The 24117-nt window shown below is 37.0% G+C and overlaps 1 long non-coding RNA gene across 1 annotated transcript in view; it reads left to right on the forward strand.

The window, feature by feature from the left end:
* The first annotated feature begins 7901 nt into the window (after window positions 1–7901).
* Window positions 7902–24117, forward strand: part of LOC115444526 — a 33255-nt gene continuing 17039 nt past the window's right edge. The window contains exons 1-2 of the long non-coding RNA XR_003938737.1: window positions 7902–8140; window positions 14015–14040. This is a non-coding gene — a long non-coding RNA (uncharacterized LOC115444526). The remainder of the gene's footprint in view (window positions 8141–14014; window positions 14041–24117) is intronic.

Here is a 24117-nt window from a genome sequence, read left to right on the forward strand (position 1 = left end):
GGTTGAGTAGATGGGTGAAATTGCTACCCACAATTAAGAACAACATATATTTTTATAAATTAATTATTATACATTGGTTAATGAAATTAAATTAATAAAAAATATACATACTTTAATGAAATAAAAATAAATGGAATAATGGGAATACGCAATAGAATGACTGCAAAACCTTCGGAATTATTCCATACTTACGCAAATTTAAATACCTAGTACACTAGCACACTAATAACTATAACGTACTGATTTAATTCATTTATCAATTTCGAATATGCATCACTACTAAATCACAAAACTCAAACAACCCGAGTCTCAATAGAGATTTTAATTAATCACTACTAAGCATTAATTTCGCACATTAAAACTTTTTTAATTCCTCCAAATGACATAGGCTTTGGAAACTCGACTATGCCGTCCGTTCGGAAACAATTTTATAATTCGTAAATAACAAAGCATTAACTACCGTGTAAGCCGAGTACAAAATTAAACGTTGTAACTCGTTTTAAATTGTACGGGAAATTTGCAAAAGTTTATCGAAAATTTCAGCTATTAATTAATAATAAAACTCCAAGTTGTCGGGGCCTAATTGGCGACAGATTAAAAAAATAAAAATAGCGTTCCGTTCCGAATAACCACTTGTGGTGTTCGTTAACTGGTAAAAACGGTATGCCCGTAGTAATAGACGAGAGTCCGTGCTCTGGGAGTCTACAAAAATCGAGGTAAAAATTCAAAGCCGCGTCATTGTCAACTTTTAATTTAAGATATAGAAATATTACCCGCGGCTTAGACGGCCGTTGGGAATATTTCAGCTGTTCACAATGTTTAGTATTCCTTTGCCTATAGGATTTAGTAGACATTCATTTTTTTAAATATGGAACGTCGATGCAAGCAGACCAATCACCTAATTGGGAGCATACACAGGTTTGCACACTATTGGCAAACATAGACAAAGTGGAGTTGTTGTACTTACCTTATGACCTGTCGTGTGTATAGAGGACCTAATGCATTATACTTTATTGAACATTTAAAGAAATATAATTTTTACACCAATCGATAATATTTTAATGGTCAATTTTAAAATATTTTTACTTCTTACCCATCAAAGTAATTAATTTAAACTAACTATGTATGAAAGTGGGTATCTAATAAATTGAATACATTTGTAATTCCACGTGGGATCACAGCAAAGCAATAATAAGTCAAAAAAGTTTTAAATAACGATCATAGTCTGTACGTGTTATCGAAGTCTGTGTGGATACAGAATAAGAGACTTCAAACTAATGTTTGGCGAAACTGATTTAACATTTCATAACCTCGCAATCACCTTTATATACATACAACAGAAGTGTAAGTTACTAAACAACCAACAAAGCCGATTCCAAACAAAACAGAATCAAAAACGAAACCGCAAACGCTTATCAAAGTACAATAAGTACATCAAAGTATCGTCCGGTTATGCCCGGTTGTAGTCGGATCACTGGTCGCTTTACCCGCGGACAGTCATTAGGGTGGCCCAATGAGGGTAACAGCGATTTTAATGTCGGCCTACTGTGGCGTTGACATGACTTTTCAGAGGCCGCAAGATAATCAACCCTTAGTTTTAGAGGTCTAAAGGATTATAGGATTGTGAGGCTCGGTTTAATTTGATTGGAAAATAATTGTAATTAATTCTTTTATACCACTGGGAGTTATTATACCAGAAAAGTCGACGTTGCGAAATGATCACTAAACGTGTTACTTCATGAGATTGATTAAACTATTTCTTGAGAAATAAGTATTTGAATAATATTACATTTTAATTTCTGAATTCAACATTTAATGTTTTATTGCTTTGAATGACGAGACGAGCTTGCCGTTCGCCATAGTAAGCGATACGACAGCCCATGAACAATAGAAACACCGTCTTAGACCTTAAATTGCAATGTGGTAATAAATCTGCCTCGCCAACAATTATTCTTCACCCTTTCAACTAAGTAATCATCGTATTACCACTTTGTTCACTACGAGAAATAATTTTGCCCGCAGAAAACTTATCTACCTTAATCACAGCTTAAAAACCTCTATTGCTCATGTCCACAGTTTAAAAATGTATAATAAAGCCAGTCTATAAAAATCTGATAACATTTTGTAACCACATTATCTCCCCACAAAAGTTCGTCCCTAATTCTCGCCCTCTGTATTTACCCGGACCTTTTGGTTTCAGGCGACCGCACGAGCTCCCGAGTGCCCGACCGGATCAGCCGGGTAAGTTTATGCATTTTGCATTCGTTTTTATTTATCCCTATCAAGCGTGGGGAATTGTATCCTGATATAGGAAGTACGAATATGAAGGTTGGGTTTTGTAAAAATATGCTTTTGTAGATACAATATTACGAATATACTGAACTATTAATGACCATAATATAGCAGAGATTAATAAAAAAAATGGAACAGGAAGATTTAAGTATAGTTTAACAGAAAGCGCGTTAAAACGAACAAAAAAATAACTTCATGCATAGTACATTAGATTGTTATTACCGACAATTTTAATTCTTCTAATGGTAGATAAACGAAAACCCTATAGTTACACCATGCCATGCTTTGTAAAAAACGGAGTGTAACATTTCTAGTGTATATTATCAACAGCCATTTATACCAAAATAATATTGCATAAAAATATATTATAGTTTCTGAACGTATCATTTCTGACTGATAAAATGTTCTAAATACTTTCACACTCTCAAAACATTTCAGTTTATTGCTAAAAAGTACTATCAATTCACCCAATCAAAGTACCTGTTCATTACAAGATTCTAATGTGTACAACAACCATTTGCTGGGTACGGATATTGCGGGGATAAACTCCAAAATGGACCCGGTTTTGACCGGATGTGGGCGGATCACGGCCGTGTTTCGTAATAACGGTTTTGTTTTATAGATAACGTTTTAAATACCGTGTTTATGTGGCTGTTTAGTTCAGCTTCCTTTGCGTCATGGATTTGTAGGTTATGTTTTTTTTAAAGTATCCACCTAGTTATTTAGATTTGGGTTTCTGTTGTTTTTAATACGTGAAGACTTGATGTTGTGGTAACATTTTTATTCTTTATTTTCATAACTTTATCTGGTGTAAAGTAACAGTCATCAATAGAAATTGATGTTTAATATTTGTTTTACATATTCGCAGAATTTTAAGTTTGATTATAGCACTTCCGAAATTAATCTCTACAATTTATCGGGACGTAGGTACCCAAGCTTATTACGAACACCATCTCAAATGAGTTTTTTCCCTTGCCTTCTCGATCATATACAAATATTAGAATAAGTTCATTATACTTACACGCAATTGTCTTTTCTGACTTTTTAATAATGCTGGCTGAAATAACCTTTTAGAAGCTATAGAAGGACCTCACCTCCATGAACCAACCCAAACTCTTTAATAAAACCCCGCTCCATAAACGGATATCTTGTTTAATTATCGTCAAATTTAATTTTGTTAGAAAAAAAAGCTGCCTAAAGCGTTTATTACATGGGTTGTTATGGGCGAGATTATGGCGTTGGCCCACTGAGAAATACCCGGCTTGTAATGAAATTCCCAGCGCTCATGTTGGCTTTATGAACAGTACCTGAAGTTAACCCGATTTGTATTAGACTACTAAGTAATTTATTTATGCAAAACGTATGGTAGACGGGCCTAAACGCTAATTTTACTTACCAATACATTAGTGAGAGAGTATATGTATTTCTGCTGGCTTGTGGTTTGAAGGATTGTGGATCAGTTAAGGATTCAAAGAATAAAATTCTTACCGGCTTACTCTTACCGTTGTAATAGTTTTAGGAAAAGTAATTACTATATTATGGTGAATAAAATCAAATGATAAACCTTCTACATTGGATATTCACCCATTTAATCAGACACAATAGTATAGTCTAACAAATAACATGTAAATATGTTTCAGTGATTCCATTTATATTCTGTTTCAAAATGCTGATACTTCGTCCGATTATAAATAAAGTTTCAATTAGTCAAACATTATGTCCGCTGGTAGAAGTTTAACTTAAACATGTCCTTACTCCGAAACTACCAAACCTATAAACAAATTTTGATAAAAAAATCCCAAACCACGACAAAATTGGAAGTCTGAGTGCACGACAACCGGGTGTTGTTTATTAGTAGTGAAACGTCAACGCACGGACGACACAAAGCTCCTCAAAACGCTGATGTAGGTCGGAGGGAGAGGACTTGGTGGCGGGAGGTGGCGGGTCTAGTAAAATGATGTTGGAAGTTAGTAGTTGAACGTTTGTACAGTATTTTAATATAAGTGACAAGACTAGCAAACTCGCCTGAAGTTTAACTTCATAACTTCCCGTTGATAGCAGGATTACCTGAAGATTTAATCATAAAGCATGGCGTTGCACTGGACTCGTCACTATTAGATCTGTAAATTATCATAATTCCTCATCATCACCATCATTTTAGCCGGGAATCGTCCACTGCTGGACATAGGCCTCCCATATTGAGCGCCATAGGGACCGTTTGTGGGCCGCCTTCCATCGGACTCCAGCGACCCTCACCAGGTCGTTGGTTTTCTCGTGGGGGGCCTGCCTACGCTGCGTCTTCCAGTTCGTGGTCGTTCTCCAGAACTTTTCCGCCCCAACGCGGACATTATAGCTAGCAATACCTTCAACTCGCAACGTGGACACTCTTAGACGTCACAAATAGACATCACGGTTCCTAGCCGGACTCCATACATTAGTAAAGTTAAATCGCTGTAAGAAACCGCTCGCTCGCTCACCGCGCACTCTCCGAATCATTCTGCCCGAGAGAATAATTACAGCGGCGCTTTTGCCTGCCAACACAGCATTTGCATTACCATGAAATTTGCAGTACGTAGAAGGGAAAAATACGGGTTTCACGCGCATTTGTCAGTCAACAGAGCGGTGAGGCCCTCGGTTGTAGGACTGATTTGTTTCTGGTGTTAGAGACTTAAGACTATTGCTTTGCTGTCACCGTATTCCTTTTTGATTCTGGATGTTGATTTGTGTTAATTGCTTACCAATAAGTGAAACGCTTGCTCGTTAACTTTTTGTTAAAAAATATTTCCCATAATATTCATTTTAGGAAGCAAGGGTTTTGTAAAATTGTCTATTGCACGCGTATCAAGGACCTGAGTTTTAGTAATAGAAAATATCACTTATCGCTAAAAGGTGTGCCTAACTCTTTTTTGACGGGATTTGGCAGGTTTTCATAGTTATCTTTAATTTAAGCCCCCTAGTTTCTCGCTGGGAGCCTTAATTTCAGTCTTTTATCCGATTGTAAAAAGTTCAGTCGAGTTTGCGAACTTTTCACAACATCTAAAACAGTTCTTGTGTTGCGGTTTAGCGGAAAAAGTTAGTCTTCCATGTTTAGAGTATTTGTAACGTTTTTTCTTATTTTCATATTGGTTGTTCGGTAGCTAGAAGCGTTTTCCAAATCTGAAGTACAACTATTGCATTAAATGAGAGTTGGAAGCGACTACCAAATGTAAAGTATTGTATTAAAGAAAATATGTACAAAACAATAGCAGCATATGTATCCAATAAAATCACCAGCAAAAAGATAAAAAACCTGAAGATGTTTCTACAAGGGTCTTCTAAGTTGATATAGGTCCACTATCTAATAGGATATCTATCCCAAAAACAAATATTTACGTGCGTGGTGTCTTAAGAAGCTAGCATAAATAAAACTATAGAATTAAGAACAATATAGATCCACATTAGCGAAAGACTACTACCGCAATGGAATTCATCAGTTCAAAAAACAATATCTCTAACTATACTTAATAAGCTTTTATACTGTATGCATATAACCCCCTCTTAAAATATCAAACAAAATACTTACAATTCCTTTACCTTCAAATTTTACATTATCTTTTAAGAATTTCTCAAGGAATTTTCCTTTCGATTCATGTTTTTGACGGATTCCTTCGCATGTATGTTACGTATTCCCTAATCTCTTAAAGGAATAAACGTTAATTTTTACGTTGAAGACTGCGGTAGCGGATGATCTCGGCTTAGGTTTATATTTAAAAAATGACGGTTTGGGGCTGCTTAGCGTCCAAGGCGCCATATTGATTCCTACCGACTTACCTTTATGTATAATTTATTTAGAATCTATTTATTATTAGAACGATTTGTAGACCGCCTTCATGCATATTAGTACCTATATGTTGTCAGGTTTCCTTTCAGAAAATTTCCTCTCTTGTCACTGCTGCTTAGTGATTTTTTAACTACATGACCAGTAAATGATGTTCTTTCCACTATCCATTAAAAACTATTAGTATATACTTAAGTCAGTGTATAAGAAATCAGTGGGACCAGAGAATACAGATGTTAAGCGTAATCACAAACAAGCTGATTATATTTCTCTTCTAATGTGAAACTTGGCGGTAGAAAAAGACAAAACATCATTTGAAACGGCTCTTCATAATGCCTAAATTACTTCTACTCTAAAATTCCTGAAAATATTCTAAAGAACCTGGACAGATTCGTGGTGTACAGTAATCTATCTAAATGAACTAAGCCGTCAAACTAAACATAAGCAGCGAGAATCGCAAACATGAAAATGTTTCGTAGTTTTGGGCAGCACTTAGTCGGCATTCAGAGATGCCCTCATTTTGGGCAACATAAAAAGGGGTCAATCACTTTTTAACGCCCGGAGATTTTATAGGAAAAAACTTATACACAATATGCATAAGTATGGTAGTGAGAAATAAGATCGTGATTCAGGCCAAAACTTAACTTATTTGCTTCTAAAATTGTAAAAATCTATAATTCATTGTAAATATTGTCATAGCAGAAAAAGTGTGAAATACTTAATTATATTATTCAGATTAATAAATAATACCAAATAATAAATGAGCGAGTACTGAAGTAACAAAAATAAAAAAAACATTCACGTCGAATTGATAACCTCCTCCTTTTTTATGTCGGTTAAAAATAATATTAAAATAGAATACCTAATTAATCATTAACTTTCATAGCCAATAGTTATTTATATCTTTTCCATAGTTGATGTCATAACGGTTACAAATTATTATTCTTTATATAAAAAAGACAACGAAATTAAAATCATACATCTGCCTTAAAATATTCCTCTAAACATACGCCAGCGTAAGAATAGGCTATTGTAAATCTTTAACAGTAAAAAAAAAACTATTTGTCACATAATATGTCTATTGAACGTTGGAGCGATTGGCCCGCCCATCTTCCGCCATATTAACAATAATTATTGGCGGGAAATATTACTCGCCGCGAGCAAATAATATTGAAAAGTTTGAGGAACCGTGTGCGTTCTGAAACCGCGATTATTGGAGTCTGCCAACAGCGACGCTATTGGTCAATCCTCTACGGGCCCATTACGACTCGAGCATTGGCATTAAAGCCGCTTAAGCGCTCATCGCATTTTAGTTATTAAAAATGTTTTAATTTTTTAAAATATAATTTTCTCTTTTCCGCAGTAAACAGCATTTAAATAAAAATAGAAAATCTGTGCATTCATGATAAAAATGTGTAGGCTTGGCGTATAATACCCACAGCACTCCAAGTTTATCCGCCTTTTTTTATTTAAAATCCGTTTCAAGCTTTCATCTCTAGATTTTGAAAAACATTATAAAATTATATTTAAATTCTAAAGTGTTGACGATTACTAAAATAATGCCTATCTTACTAAATCTTTGATGAAGAAACTTATTACATATTATTCGAATGATTTCATAATTTTGGGTGATAAAAATACAAAATATACTTCAAGGTTCCTTCATGTCTGCAGCGCTGCTGAGATCGAATGAAAGCGCTGTATCGCTACAATCATGGCACGCACGATTCGTCCCTTCAACTATTTCAAATAGTCATTCACTACTCCATTCAAATTATATCTGTTACTTCAGTTCAGTTCGAACCGTCGTGGGGTAAGCGCGTCGCATTTTTGCGAAAATATCAACAGAAATAAAGCCGTGAATTCAAATATAGAACGCGTAAAACACACTCGTGTCAAGGATCATTGACGAGATGTTTATTTTTAATTTTTTGCACGTTCAAAACCAACGCACGTTTTGCGAAAAAAAAAATGGCGGTGTGTTATAATTTCGTGGTGTATATCAATTATGAAATAGAAGGAAAATGTACGGTGAGTTAAATTTATAATTTGCTCTTGAACTCGTTAATGCGCACTTTATATTTAGTTTAATGAATCACGTCATTTCATCGAACACGGAAGCATTGTGCCAATTAAAGTGGCCGGACTCCCCCGTTGAGGCGAATCCCTCGGGAACTTCACTTTATACCGCGATATAATGTGTATTGTAATATAGTTCAAAGTCCATCCGCTAATCAATGCATGTTGCGTGTACATAGCATTTGAGTATGAAGTTATTTGCAAGTTTGATACGTACCTATTTGGTTTGTTACCGGAGATGGTTGTAGTAAGAGCACGTGGTCCAATTTAAGGTCTACAAGCTCAGCTGGCCTTAAATGATTTAGAAGATGCCGCAATTCCAGTCTAAACTTTAACTCATTCGTGCCGACGGCATTAACAATCTCAGACCATGATTTATAAGTTATGTGTCGAGGAACCCTATAATATATTTAAGTATGTTGCGTTCTGATGATAATATACTCAACCGGCGATAGCCTAATTGGTTGTGGAACAGACTGCCGAGACGAATGTCTGCAGGTTCAAAACCCAATGGCACACACTTCTGACATTTATAAAATTATGTGTAGTCTTTGTGAATTATACTTGCTTTAACGGTGACAGAAAACATCGTGAGATAACCCACATACCTGAGAAGTTCTCTATAGGAAATTTGAGGGTATATGAAGTCTATCAATCCGCACTAGGCCAACGTGGTGGACTAAGACCTAATCCCTTTCAGTAGAGGCCCGTGTCCATCAATGAGACAGTATAACAGAGCTAATATTATTTAAAATGCCACCAAAAAGAGATCATCGTATTCCACATAGCCAGAATCATGACCGGACGGCCCCGTAAAGCGAAAACAAGCCCCTATCATACATTGCAATCCTGTCGAGAGAAACATCCGGCACTCAGATCGAAATATCGTACTGCGCATAAAATTTAACTACTGCGGAAACTGTAGCTCCGTTTAGCCTTGACTTGTGATAAAGTTTGCCACAAACCACAGCTTATTTTCATTGGGCTATTAAAGCCAATGTAGTAGGTAGGCATCGGCGTGGCTGAACCTCTGTCATTGCTGTCCATGGGCGAATGGTTACCACCAGGCGGTTCGCTTGCTCCTTTGCTTACTAAGGCAATAAAAGGCATACTGGGCTGTATTAGTATAGATGGACGGCTTGACCGGAGTACCACGGTCAAGAAAACCGTTTTAAACAACAGCTTTGTCGCCTTTCCTTGGCTAAAATAACTTTCTAGCAATATTCCTTTTACACGAAAGTTTGTACATTTTTTGTGCTATTAATTATCATTAGATGACTTTTCCTAATGTTGACTCTTGCCTACTGCCTAGGTCACCTAGTATGTAATACATACGACTCCATTCTTCTTGAGCCTATGGAAGCACACTGCGGATAGACCTTCAAGATTACCTCACTAATCTATACTACGACTCCTAAATCAGATTTTTCACTTCAAAGTATAAGAAAGCGTTATTTATCAGTCATATGAAGCAATAATGTACATAAAAATAATGGGGGCAATGTATCGTCGGCGACGCAATCTATAGTAAATAATATACTTATCTATACTCGTACAGTGTAGAGGTAATGTTTGTGACTGTTTATCTCGGGAAATATATGTCTGATTTCGAAAAAACATTTAATAATGGAAAGCTGCACTGTAGGAACACAGACTTAATTAAAACTGATATTTTGGAGAAATATGTGGACAAAGACACGAGTAATCGCCATCATGTATGGAACAGTCCTGCCACTCTGTCTATTTTTGTAGACAAGCACAGTATTTCATGTGAAAGATATTACAGCTCTTATATTGCTTTCAATGACAAGACGAGCTTGCCGTTTAACACCTTGATTTACAAAGTATTGTTTGGTATATCATATGCTCGACATCATGAGACATGTGATGTTAAGTCTTATTATGTCCAGTAGTTACACTGGCTATAATGTCCTTCAACTGGAACACAACAGTGACTACAAACTACTTTTCGGTGGTAGAAACTATTTCTACGGCAGTGTCTATGACACTGCCGTAGTCCTAACCAGGCGGACTCTCATACGTGAGACCTATCACAGTAAACAGCGCATAGCTCCGCAGTATAGCTACACTTGGCACCTTAATCAATCCACTACTTACTAGGTACAACTGAGTATGAAACTTAGGTACCAACATTGTTTACAATCACAGTACATATGAAAAGGCTGACTAGTCCAATTCTGGGAAGCGTGGCGCTTGACCACCGTAATATGACCCGTGGTGATGTCACTTGTTACGCCCACCCGCGATGTTGCCGGGCAAGTTACCGGGACCAACCACTAACCTAAGCATAGCCTAGTTGGGTGTGAAACGGACTGCCGAGAACGTCCGCAGGTTCAAATCCCAATGGCACATACCTCTGACTTTTCCTAAAATTATGTATGTATTGCTTGCTTTAACGGTGAAGGAAAACATCTTGAGGAAATCTGCATCTGAGAAGTTCTCTATAGGAATTTCGAGGGTGTGAAGTCTACCAATCCGCATTTGGCCAGCGTGATGGACTAAGGACTAATCCCTCTCAGTTAGAGGAGGCCCGTGCCCAGCAGTGGGACCATATATAATACAGGGCTGATAATATTATTATAATATTAATATAATATTATAACCACTAACCTACTGAATAAGATGTGCCCAACCAGGACAGTTTTCATAAAAGGTCGCGTTTCTTCTAAAAGTGTTAAAACATTTGTGGTGACAATGAAATTTTGTCGTAGGAACTTACAGTATGCAGAACGGTGTGGATTTAAAAAATAACAGTTTTTTCGTATTTTATAAATACTTGTTAATTAATTATAATATTTTCCTATATTATTTCATATCAACTATAATAAAAACGGGATTAACCGTCTGCGACTCGATAGTTCGCGGTTTTATTGCCGCGTACCTAAAAATTCAATATTAACTGTAAGTGTATTTTAAAATAGCACAAAAAATGCAGTAAAATCGAAATACCAAACCGTCTCAATAAAGCATGCAGCTGGACCCCGGTTTTAAAATCAATATACGCGCCACATCTGCCCGCTCTAAGCACAAATTAGCAAATTCCCGACTTCCCCCGGCTCCCCGGCCATTGTGCCGCCCGCATCGTTCCCAGGGCTGTATTGTCCAAAATGGGAACCACGTGCGTCCCAGATGGCCCCTGTGCCCGTGGATTTGTTTTTGTTCCAACGTTTTTGTCGGGTGCGTATTGGTCGGGCTGTGCACGGATTTTCCGTTGCCGTTTTACAATAGTAGAGATAGAAGTAAATAAATTGACTGCTGCCTATAGAAATATTGTTACTTATTTGGTTAGAAATCTTGTTATTGTTAGGTAGCTATTAATTGTCAGACTTTCAATTCTTAATTTCTTAGTCACGTTCCTTTATGTAACATAAGTACCAAACATCTTTGTGAATTATCGCTTGCTTTAATGATGAAGTAAAACATCTTGAGGAAACCTGCATGCCTCAGAAGTTTTCTACAGGAATTTGGTATGTGAAGTATACCAATCCGCACTAAGTCAGCGAGGTGGACTAAGGCCTAATCACTCTTAGTAGTTGAGGAGGCCCGTGCTCATCAATGTTACAGTATATAGTACAGGGCTGATATATACCAAACATATTTCCAAGTATGACAATTATTTATTATTTTTATAGGCATTTTGTGAATTATTGTTATCTTACATTCCGAAATTAAATAAGTTATTTCCTTATCATTTTCCCTTAACGTAATGAGAAAACCCGCAGTACAATGTAGGAAATTGAGCTCCTTGTGTATTTAATTAGCGCTGAACAATGAATTAATTAAAAATGTGTTTGTTTAATGATAAAAAAATATATCGGATAATATATTTCTGCCAACAATCAGCAATGTCGAAATAGAGAAACATAACCTCTATATTCAGTATAATAAGCGTTGTGCAGTTCCATGCAGTAGGAATTTAAAGTTATTTGTCTTGACACAATTAACGGGCAACTCTCTATCTATTCCTTTCAATATTCTGTTATTTATCTTAAATATTCTTTCCTTTATAACCCTTTTTGTGTCTTTTATTAACCGACTTCAAAAAAGGAGGAGGTTATCTATTTTCCCGAGTTTGTACCCAATGCTCGTAACCTATGGCTCCCGTATTCGTCGTCACGTCGCGGCGTGCGGGGCAGATGCGATCAGCATCCGGTGCGCATTGTGCGGACCTCGACGTTCAATGGGTCCAAATATTATTACCACTCAGCTGGTTTGCTTTTCGCCACCAGTGCTTAGCGTGGTTACTATTGCAGAATCATAACTATAAAAAAATAACTATTCTATAATATCGTAGGATACCGATTTACTTTTTTTATTTTATTTTATTTATTAGGGATTACCAACAGAATTTACTATATTACATACAAATAACTAAACCAAAAGAAACATAGACTAATTGTAATTCTAAAAACAGGCAACAACAACATGCGCTTTTGCTCGCTTTTGCATACCAGCTTTGGCTGGCGATTGCTGCCGCTAAAATATTTTTCCGGTTAAGTCTCGCTATATATTTTCCCGGAATAAAAGTAGCCTATGTCCTTCGTAAAGTCTCAAACTATCTCTATAAGTAATTTCATCAAAATCTGTTCGGTAGTTTTTCAGTATCGCGTTCAGACGCGACGGGGGACTTTATAATATGTAAGGATAAATACCTTTTTGTATGTAAGTACTACAAAAAATTGATGAGCCGATTCTGAAAATTCACGAATAAGAAGGTACATTATCCCTAAGTGCTGTTTGTTACTTTTTACCTCAGAAACAGTCTAACCAAGTTGTAAGGAGAATCTATATTACACATACGTTGAGGATAAATCCGTCACATTTGATAGGAGTGTTTATACGCGGCTGAAGGATATGCACAACTCAATGTGATAATATTGCACATACACACACATCACGCATTTATCTCCGAAGGGGTATGCAGAGGCGCAACCAGGGCACATACTATTCGCCAAGCGTGTTCCGTCCCATGATGTGATAGGGGGCGAGCCTATCGCCATCGGGCACAAATTCCAGACTCAGCTGATGCTGTGCAGAAAAACCCAAATATCACTTTGCCCGACCCGGGATTCGAACCCAGGACCTCAGAGCGCTGTGGTACCGCGCATGCAGTACAACTACGCCACCGAGGCAGTCTTATCAATATTGCACACGACTGATTTATAATACCCCTTATAGTACTATAGTATTAACCTGGTACACTGCCAAAGTACCTTTGAATATACATAACAGTGCTCGCCATTCAAAACTTCTAAAATAATCGTATCCACAATGTTTCTCGCATAGGGAATACTACTCAAGTCCCACAATCCCTCCGTGGGATTCGGCAGTGGGCCGCGCCGCGTCGTCACTTGTTTTTTAATTAATCAGCCGCCATTAAGTGCCTAATGTATAGACCTATTACCACACCCTAGTGGACTAAGAGGCGAGATTTGGCGTTTTGGAATTATAATAATTGTATAATAATTTGAATATCACATAAATTGTATGTGTACCAGAATGAGCCGGTTCGACGACGGTTCTCAATGCTAAGTAGAATACAGTTTGTGATCTCCTTTTTTGTAGTAATTGCGAACGAAATGTTGTTAGTGGAAGTCAGAAGAATCCTACGTTATAGCCTCTTTCATCTCGCTATGGGATGATTCTGCCATATTATTAACACATCTGCCTACCTCTTAGATACAAATCCGCAGGCTTCTAAGTCGTAATCATAAGCGTCATAGACGCAGTTATGTTTTATTCTTTTTATCAACATTACTTCAACTTTTTGATCAGGTACTAATGTTTTCTTTTTTTTGATTCCAGATTTGAATGGATGACAATTGCTGTTGGTAAGTTTTATTCTATACACTTATATACCTAACATAGAGTGAGTTGACGTCATAGGCATACTAGTCTGAAGGTACCGATCATCTTTTTGCAACATGCTTAAAGGTAGGGAGTATCGATGGGTGCTGATAAAGTCGCTTATGTTATAAACGTCAGCCCTTCCCATAAAGTCCGGAAACTTGCAACACAGTATGTGCTGCAGTTTTTCGTCTTGCTACGGCAACTTCACTAGACTTAAGGGCTCGGCAAATATAATGTCGAATGAGGAGATGATCCCTTACCAATAGACATAAATATGCCGGCCTATTTGCAACAAGATATACACAGACTGAACCTGGAATGCGACACACTTATGAGGGCTACTGTGACTATTGACTTGATTAAGGACATTATATTCCAAATGCAATTCTTTACGCTGTTCTTATTAACATACGAGTGTCGCTGTCTCCCGTTGATCGCCAAATTATGCCAATTATTTTGTATGGCATTCGCTGCGCTGCGGCACTGAGTCATAACAGTCTTAAAATTCCCATTAAATTTTCTGTTTAATACTAGTCTTAAATCTGAAACTCATAAAGCATCGTCAGTATCATTAGACCATTTTGAAAGGATATCCATACGCTTACTGTTGCGAACAAAAATGATGTTATTTTCAATATAACTGCTATATACTACAACACACACACTTTATCGTTTTGTGTCGTAATAAACGCAATCATGAATAAATCTTAAACACTTCTGTTACGCACACTACAACACTTATACCTTGACGGAAAGGAACGATGCAAAGCGCGGCTCTAGAATATATTGTCTAAGTCTGAATCAAAAGCAATTCAAAATTGCCCTTTACAGTAATTTCATTTTCATATTATTATTAGAGTGAGCCAAGTACCCGTGCAACGCTGTCGCGCGCTCTCATGTCTTGCGTCAGCGGCGCGGACTGGGGATCAATACGGCCGCACTGGGTGGGTACACTCCATGTCAACTCTGGCATTGAACGTCCCACTATTGCCATTCCCCCACCTGGCACCCGCCATGTGCCACGTCTGGCATATTCCTTTATTTCCACTAGTTTCGACAGCTCACTTTTAAATCATTTTGGAGCTCGTATTTCAAGATGCAGATCGGCGTCTGAACTATTTATGTCTTTTGCAACTACAGTTTTGTCTACTTTAGCCAAGCACCAGTGTACGTAAAGGACATTTAGTCCTAGACTTTTACTATGCAGTGCAATCATGCCTTTATAATTCAATTTCATTTGTTCCTATTTACGCACATGCGCGTTCAGAGTTCGTCTCGCCATTCACTATAAGTGTATAAGTTTTATAAACATATCCTAATTTAATTATGGCGATAATTTTAATCAAACTCAACACGTATTACTTGACCTCTACTCTGTAGTACGCATATCATCTCATTAAAACTGTATATTCATGCTTCTCATGGACTAAGATGCCAGAGCTTTGTAGTCATGTGAACTGCAAATAGGTTAGTTGCTAAGAGTTGCTTGCATTACTTCTTAGTGATAAGGAGTTGCGAAGCTTTTGATGACTTCTTAAACGTAAGAGCTTTTTAAACTTATTTTTATGGGCAGTGATCAAATCAGCGCGTGTTGACAATCGTGAGTTAACAATGTTTATGAGGTGAAGGTATTTTGGTGTGCGGAGTAAACCTCATACTTTGGCTTTCAATGTCAGTATTATAAATAGTTTGTAGTCAGTTCCCACGTCGGAAGGACATAGGGTTTTATTAAAAAAAATGATATTGTGAAAAATAAATGGACACTGGTGAAAGCGAACGTTACATTTGGTCGTAAAAATATTACCAACCTAGTTACACTGGCTACAATGTTCTTCAAACCGGAACACAACAGCGACTACACACTGCTGCTTGGCGGCAGACATAGACATTGCGGTGGTACCTACCCAGGCGGACTCACTTATGAGAGACCTACCAGTAAATGTATAACGCAGTCAACTAAAATATTACTTCACTGAGTTATAAATTGGGATAAATATCCGAAACTTTAACACCAAATAGTATTTGAATAAATACATGAAATGTGTGATACGCAGGGATGTGTTGATAACAGCTGGCCTTCGGGCGATAACGCACTGATAACGAGCCGATAACACTGCGCTGTCACGGAGTGCATGTCACTCCGAATGGCGACGCTAGTCGATGCTCAAATATCATTAATGAAAAGGCCGAAGGAAGTAGTGCGAACTCTTTCAAGTATAGGGAAATCTTTGCACACATGGTAACATACTGCCTAGGGCTGATAATGATTGGGTGAATACATTTTGCTCGCGGATCCCAGAAGTAAATTCTTCCCGAAGTAAAAAGTAGTCTAAAGGATTTAAAGTCGCTTCGTAATGGATAAACCTATTTGGAGTTATTCTTGTAATCGGCGCGTTTAAATAACTCTTTAGTTTTGTTATTTAACCTTAGAGTTTAGTCTGACTTCCAAATAATTTGATATAATAAAGAAGTCTGTTGTCTACGCTACAAATAGGGATGTTCTTGGAAACTGATATTCGGTAAATATTAATTCTGTGAATTGTAATACATTTTTTCATTGTTAATAGTTGAGTATACAGATAATATAATAAGTATTTTAGAGGCGAGCAGTTAAGTCTTTTGTTACTTTGATTATGGTTTCGAAAAAATAATATGAATTTCCCGTCATTATAATTTGTTTACTATAACCTGTCATAAAATTACGAAGAATATAAACTATTCTACTAACGCCTCAGAAATACCCGGGTTAACTTGTTAATATCCTAAAACGAAAGTTAATAATTACAATTTAAGTCTATTTAGATGTCAAAACAAGTCCGTGTTGCACTCAGAGCCGTAACATGATTTCGCAACGAAGTATACGAGCGAATCTAGATAATTCGATGATTGGAAAAGCTAATGCTCGGGCTCAAATAAACTGAGTGTTTGTCTGAACATTGAAATATTGGTGCTCTATTCAATTTGACACTTCTGTACGACTGTAGATGTTGTTTAGCGTTTACTGTATTCAAATAAAATGAGTTAAACCCATTGAAGTAAATTGTTTGAGTATATTGTGTTTTTAAATAACTAGAAGTCGGTTGTAGCTCGCTATGGACTTTTTTTGTGTATTTACTATACAAGTTACTGTTCGATATTACATATTTTGCTAACATTTGTGTTTTAAAGATAATAATCAAAGATAATCGAGGCGCCGCGTCGCATTTTTTGGATAGATTATATTTTGTCATAAGATCACATCGCAAATAAATATACACCTTGCCTCCATTGAACTAAACGCAAAATTGCATACTATCGCACAATAGATGCAGAAAAATCGCCAAATATCGAAAGGCACAAAGGCGCCAATCCGCACTCATCAGTTGACCGAATTCGAGCACCACTCGCTTCGGCTTAACGGTTAGCGACACCGAAATAGATTCGTGCGACTTATCCCTCGAGTGGCGTCTCCATTTTTTTATATACGCACTTTCTTTGTGGTTTTAAATAGAAGTACTTTATTGTAACACGCAAAAAGGTCAGAATATACCTAAAACTGTACGATATTAATATTTTTCCACGTGGTAGATGCTAATCTTATGTTTCGAAAGTTTAAATTTGAAGAAATAATACGAGGAGATTTTCCTTTTTCAAATACTATTTCAGAATTCCCAGGCTATTTAATTTTTTTTTAATCTGCCAAACTATTCAGTGAGTAAACAAACTTTTTGTAAATTTCTTGTTAAAATAAGATTGGCTTTATGAGGCACAAACATCAACACTATTCTGCCTCGTAGTTCATAACTAATGGTACGACTGGCATTGCGGGCAATGATGACGTCACATGTGTGACCGCGCCATCTGGGACGGTTAGCCGTTCTCATAAGTCTAAGATGTTAAAATTCTTAAGTGGGTACGTAATTTATGATGTTTCATTCTGAGAAGATCGGACCGTCAACTGATAAAATTTAAAAAAAATATAAAATTATGTAATGTAGGTAGATATTATAACTGACTTTTCGGATGACCAACGCCTTAGTCCCCCCCGTGACCACAAAGGCTGCAGTCTTCGAAACGTCGGGAGAAAAAAATAATTCAAATTAAAAAAATCGCAAAATAGTTATTACAATGTCTAACATTCGCGTAAACGAGAAATCATTATGGTAATTTTACATTTCATGATAAAAGTTTTAATGAAGCTGGTGGAATTGCTGGACTTTAAGATACTATTTTGGGTCTGCTATGAGCCAGTGTGGAACTTGTGTGCCGCAGTGCTTTGACTCTGATATAGTCTGTACAGAAGAAGAACCGTCGTGGGATTTGAGGTCGCTACTGTGCTTAATTACCTCTCTTGTTTTATTCTAGTATATTTCTATACAAAAATCCCTAAAAACAACACGCAAGATCATTTATAACAAAGCACTACGACATGACAATGAGTTTAACATTTACCAAATGGCGGGGATGTGTTGCTATGTAAAAATCGAAAGTTTACTTTTCGGCCACGACGGTTCTCTTTCTGAACAGACTACAGTGTTTGTAACTGTTCATTGACTTATCATCAGGAATGCCCTGATCCTGACCAGTAAATGTAATACCCTGAAAGTAATGTATTTATGTAAACTCTTAAATTACGTTCTCTCGACTTAACTGATCTGAACACCTATTTTAGCTGTGTTTGCTGATGCTTAAACAGACTTCACATCTATGAAACTAGGTCGAAATAACGAGATTAATAAAAATCACAGCCCTATCCAGGAATCGAACCGATCACCCCTCTTCACTGAGCTACGCCATGTTAAACAATACAGTCCATAATATTGCAAAATACATTCCCACATTCCTGTATCCCCTTTAGTTAGAACACAATGCGTTTCAGTCCAGCTTGCGATTTCAATATAACATTTTAGTTGGCATTTTGAAGGGTGGTCTTATTCTTTGTAAGTGGGGCGGGGGGTTTATATTAGTATTGTGTTTGGAGTCGTGATTTTGTATTGTTAGTTACCGGTTTTTTGTAGTTATACACGCTACAGGACTGTAGTCCCTACAGATCCCACAGGAAGGCAGTCTAGAACTGCCATTAACATCCAAAGTAAGAAGAAATACTTCTTGAACCAGTTTTATGAGCAAGGATTTGATACTTCACGGAAATTTCTTTAGGACTATCTATCTTTTGAGATAAATACACTGTCCTTTAGATTTTAAATGACAAATAAAGGCCAGATCACATCGTGTAGAATCAATAAAATAGGAGGTATGTCTTTCATATGCAAGGATACTTCTGGGTCGTTATTTACCTAGTATATGTTGCAAGCATGTTCTGTAAAAACAGGGTGAAGTGAAGTGACTACTGATGTCTCGAGTAAGATTGTGTAAAACACTAGGACTATCAAAATCTTTGTCAACGTATACCAATTATCATGACATATTTAATCTCACTTGTGGGTGAGTGTAGTTCTTTTCACCGAAAATCTCACCATAAAGCGCTAGTGTGGATTTAACTAAGAATTCCGAAATCTCGTTAGTGGTATCTTGCAGAATAACTTAGATGTTAGGACAGGAAAGTTAGTGGAACTGGACAGTACGAAACCCATAATGTATGTATGTAGTACACAGTATTTCAATGATCTGATGTTCCTTTTGCTAGGCAGTTACCATGGGGCGATTCATAAAAATACAAACAATAATTACGTATAATATTTTTCCTCCTACCGCTATATTTTTTCTTAATTAAGATTTGTAAATAATAATCGTGGCGTAACTCCGTGTTCAGAATAAATGGGCAATTGTTATATCGGAATTAACTTCTTCTTTCCTTTGTTGCCTAGCATTCGTTTTATCCGGGTACAGGGACTGCTGGACGAACTTGCTGACCTTATGTCCAATATGATCTAGACAATTGCCAGATATGTCAGCCTGTTTACAAAAAAAGGTATAAAGAAGAAAGACAAATTTTATACAAGATATGTGGGTTTAACTCTTCACAAAACGGTAGGCAAAGAGGAAAGGAAAGGTAGAAAGAGGATTAAGGTTTGGGAAGACGGAGACAGATTAGGCCATTGTTAATCTAATTGAACTCAAACCAAAACTTTTCTTTCTCACCGTCATAGTACTTCAATGTAAAACCTCAATTGGACAGAGAAATTTCCTTGCGGCTAGTTTGATATGGCAAGTTTCTCGGAGCGAATCTCGCCTATTAACGCAACCAAGAATAGCCCCGCGTTTCTTTAGACAGGGCAAATTTTTATATCCTTTCTAGACGCACGTGCAAAACGAGAATACTTCGTCTAATTGATCCTTAAGTTGGTTATAACCGAACCGCCTGGTGTACTATCTACAGACGCTGCTACTTCCAAGCAGCCAAACACTCACGCCTTGTCTCTGAAGGTGGAGGCGGAAGTCCAAGCGTACCTCCTTCTTGTCATATGCCACATGATGTGATAGGGGTTGAGACTATCGCCATATCTGGTAAATTTCAATTTCACAATTCTAAACTCCCGGCTGATACTGAGCAGAAAAACCCAATACTACTAAAGAAGCGAATGCCAATTTTAAAGTCTACAATCTGTATTAAGCTTTATTAACAAAGTCTTTAGCATTGTAATCCATCAGCCCGAATTATACTCGTCTCGCTCATGTTATTGATATGCTGAAACAAAGTCACATTCCCGAATATCTGTAGTGGCGTCTAACGAGTCGCACTCGTACCAATTGACCCCAATTCTGTGTGCCACGTTCTTTTATTACGTTGATGGTTGACGTCACAATTCGGTCGCCATGTACATGGAAAGTGCTCAGCACTTAATATCATACATGATACAATAACTGGCAGTGAATATTTGAAAGATGATCAGCTTTGCTTTTATACAAGGTCATTTTGACATTACTAAATGAAACCACGTACTTGGAAATAATACTTAATAATAAGTTATTTGATCCATAGATGTAAAATAAAAAAGTTTATTTCGAACATAATAAATATTAATAAAAAGACATTTTAATTTTACGTGCCCTAATGCCACTATTACTACTCTAAGAAAATTCGTCGCAGCAACATCATACTTTCAGTCAGGAATATACTCACCCACACGCCATATTCGCATTAAACTACAAAATGATAAAAAAATCAGAAAACTAAAATCAGGAATTTTGGTGAAAATATTCGTTACTTTAATTTTTGGCCCAATGTCAGCAAAGGTGAAGACAAGTATGTGGTTTACTTTAGTAACGCAATGTCAAAATGGCCCTATATAACGTGGTCTCTTTCACTCACAAGTTTTGTTACTGATTTGATGATTCTTTGTCAATAGTCTCTTTAGTGACCGCCATTACAATAATGGATCTTTCTGGGTACAATATCTTGCCCGTGATGCCGGACTTAGATGATTAAAATCCCGTTTAACAAGTTAAATGGTGGTTTCCGCTTGTATCCCAGTTGCCTGATCTACGGGTAGAGTTGTAATCATTTTGTCCACATGAGGTTGAGCAAGAACACTAGTAAACCCATGTGAGGTAGATTTGTTATTCCATTTCGTAAGCTTACCACGATTAATGGCCTAGCAATTGTAACGTAACAATACAAAATTACCGTTTATTCCTTTAATTGGCATCGCATCTACTTTCCTTAGCGTTGTATGGTGTGGGACCTTACTTCTAAAGAATGTTTTGAAGGATTGAGTACATAAATACACTACAGTCTAACTTCGAGGATTTAAAAGTGGTAAAACTAGACTGGAAGAATATTGTCATATCTCGCAATATATTTAAACATAATATTTACTGTAATCCTTAATCTGTACTGTAGGCCTAATCCCTCTCAGTAGTAGAAGCCCGTGCCCAACAGTAGGACAGTATATAATACAGGGCTGATATTATTTATTTATTTTATTTACTGTAAATCGTTAATAATTTCGTTAAACATTTAAACAAAATACCATATTAATGTACATTCATGACTCACATAGGACCACCTTAGCCTAATGTTGAAATCACTGTTAACTATTAAAGCTTGGGCAAAATGTTCCTTGGTAAATATATATTTAATTTCATTTGCTTTTGAAGATAGACATATTGCATCAGACGGGTGACTGGCTCGTCCCGTAATGTCATATCCCCAATTATTCCCGCATTGCTATAACACGCTCCCCACCCTACACGTCCAATGACGTACAAACGTACAAATTGATACTGTGCTAGTCGTTTTTATCTGAGCGAGATAAGTCGCTGTCCCGGACGGCCGCCGGGACTTAAATAACCGGGAATCTGTTCCCGTTATCGGGATCTTGTGTGTTTTGTTCATGACGGCGAGGAATTGAGAGTATTTAGTTAATAGACTTCTGTAACATTAGTTTGATGCGGATTTTTAGCGAGATGCAGTTCGGTCATGTGTTTGAAGTTAGAGGTTTTTGCGACATGGGATGTGAACTGTTTGTGGATTCGTTAATTATTGAAGATACAATTGATGTGAGTTTTTCATTATTAAATAACATGACTTCTCTTATAATGTGGGGGCTTGCACACTAACATATTATGGGAAATATCAATCAAGTGAGATGTGGGTATGTCAATTGCACTTCTACATTCGGAATAAATTGGTGAGCTTTTGTTGATTTTAGAATAATTTTACAAAAAATGTGATCGAAATCATTACTTGGTCTTAGTTTATTCTAAATATATAGTGTACAACTTTTGCACGCGGTTTCGCCCGCTTACAAACGTTTTTCGAATATAAAAGTACCGCTATATAATTTTCGAGATAAAAAGCATATACCTTCTCGGAGTCGCATGTGCAACTTTTTTTATTACTTTGAATGATGAGACGAGCTTGCCGTTCGCTTGATGGTAAGCGATACTACCGCCCATAAACAGTAGAAACACCATCCAACACCTTAAACTACAAAGTATTGTTTGGTATGCTACTGCGCTCGCCATCCTGAGACGTGAGATCTTAAGTCTGATTATGTCCAGTAGTTGCACTGACATTTTAGGTTCTAGACCCATTGGTTAAAACTGCATTGCCTGTCTGTCAATATTAAGAATTTTATTGGGATCAAAATCTCAACAGCCTGTCCACTGCATGCGGACATTGCAGATGGTATCATGTCTCCAATCTGACGGGTACATATCAAACATTATTGGACCTTCTGTTATTGGAAATTGAAGATTTTAGTCTTTTATTTTTATAAAAATGTCTGATGCATTTTTGAAGACATACGATGAGTATGACTTAACATTTTTGAAAAAAACACTTTTGGTAACATAACTAGATTTAGCTTGACTGTTATAATTATTTTGGTCATTTGCACATTTTTTCATCAGTCAAGCTACCCAACTACAGTCCTTCTACCGTCGCTCGACACCACACGAAGGTAGCCGAGTTTACCCGACTTCATTTAGTTGGAGGCACAGCGTTCTGATATCAACAGAGCTAATTGTAAGCGGGCGCTATCGGCCGGGGTCAGCCCTTCCTATCGATACCGTCGCTTCCCGTTCTAAATTTGAAATATATATTTTTTTCTACCAAACTGTATCGGCCGGACGTTCAATTTATTTGTTTAGGTTCACGATTATCGATTTGTGTAAAAAACATCGATAAAATTGTCGTTACATTTGGAAGGAGCCGATTGATTTCTTTACTGAATTTTCTGTTCCGGCCCATTTACGAGTTTTTAAAGATTCCCCTTTTTAATGATGCCTATACTCTTAAAGATTGTTAACCGCTATAGGTATAACACGTCAATAGTAAGATAATCTAGTCGTCTACACACTAATAAATAAAGCTATCCGACTATGCTGTATAAAAGGTGAAGTCGTACAACTTGAGATGTGACAGTCAATAGTGATCATTACCGCATCTCTCGCCATTACCCCATCTACGAACTGATACTGTCTTTGTGATTGCAATTAAAATACAGCGTTTTAACCTCCAGAGCATTGGGGCGTTAAGCACCGTCCGCATCGGGCTGAATGCAATTTGAATCTGATTTGAGCAAAGGTAAACGTAACCGGCGAAACACGCCGCATTTTCATATATTTACAATTTAAAATAACGCGTACTTTGTGACGTCAACTATTCCGAA

The sequence above is a fragment of the Manduca sexta genome, chromosome 18 (genome assembly GCF_014839805.1).
Source record: "Manduca sexta isolate Smith_Timp_Sample1 chromosome 18, JHU_Msex_v1.0, whole genome shotgun sequence".
Lineage (NCBI taxonomy): Eukaryota > Metazoa > Arthropoda > Insecta > Lepidoptera > Sphingidae > Manduca > Manduca sexta.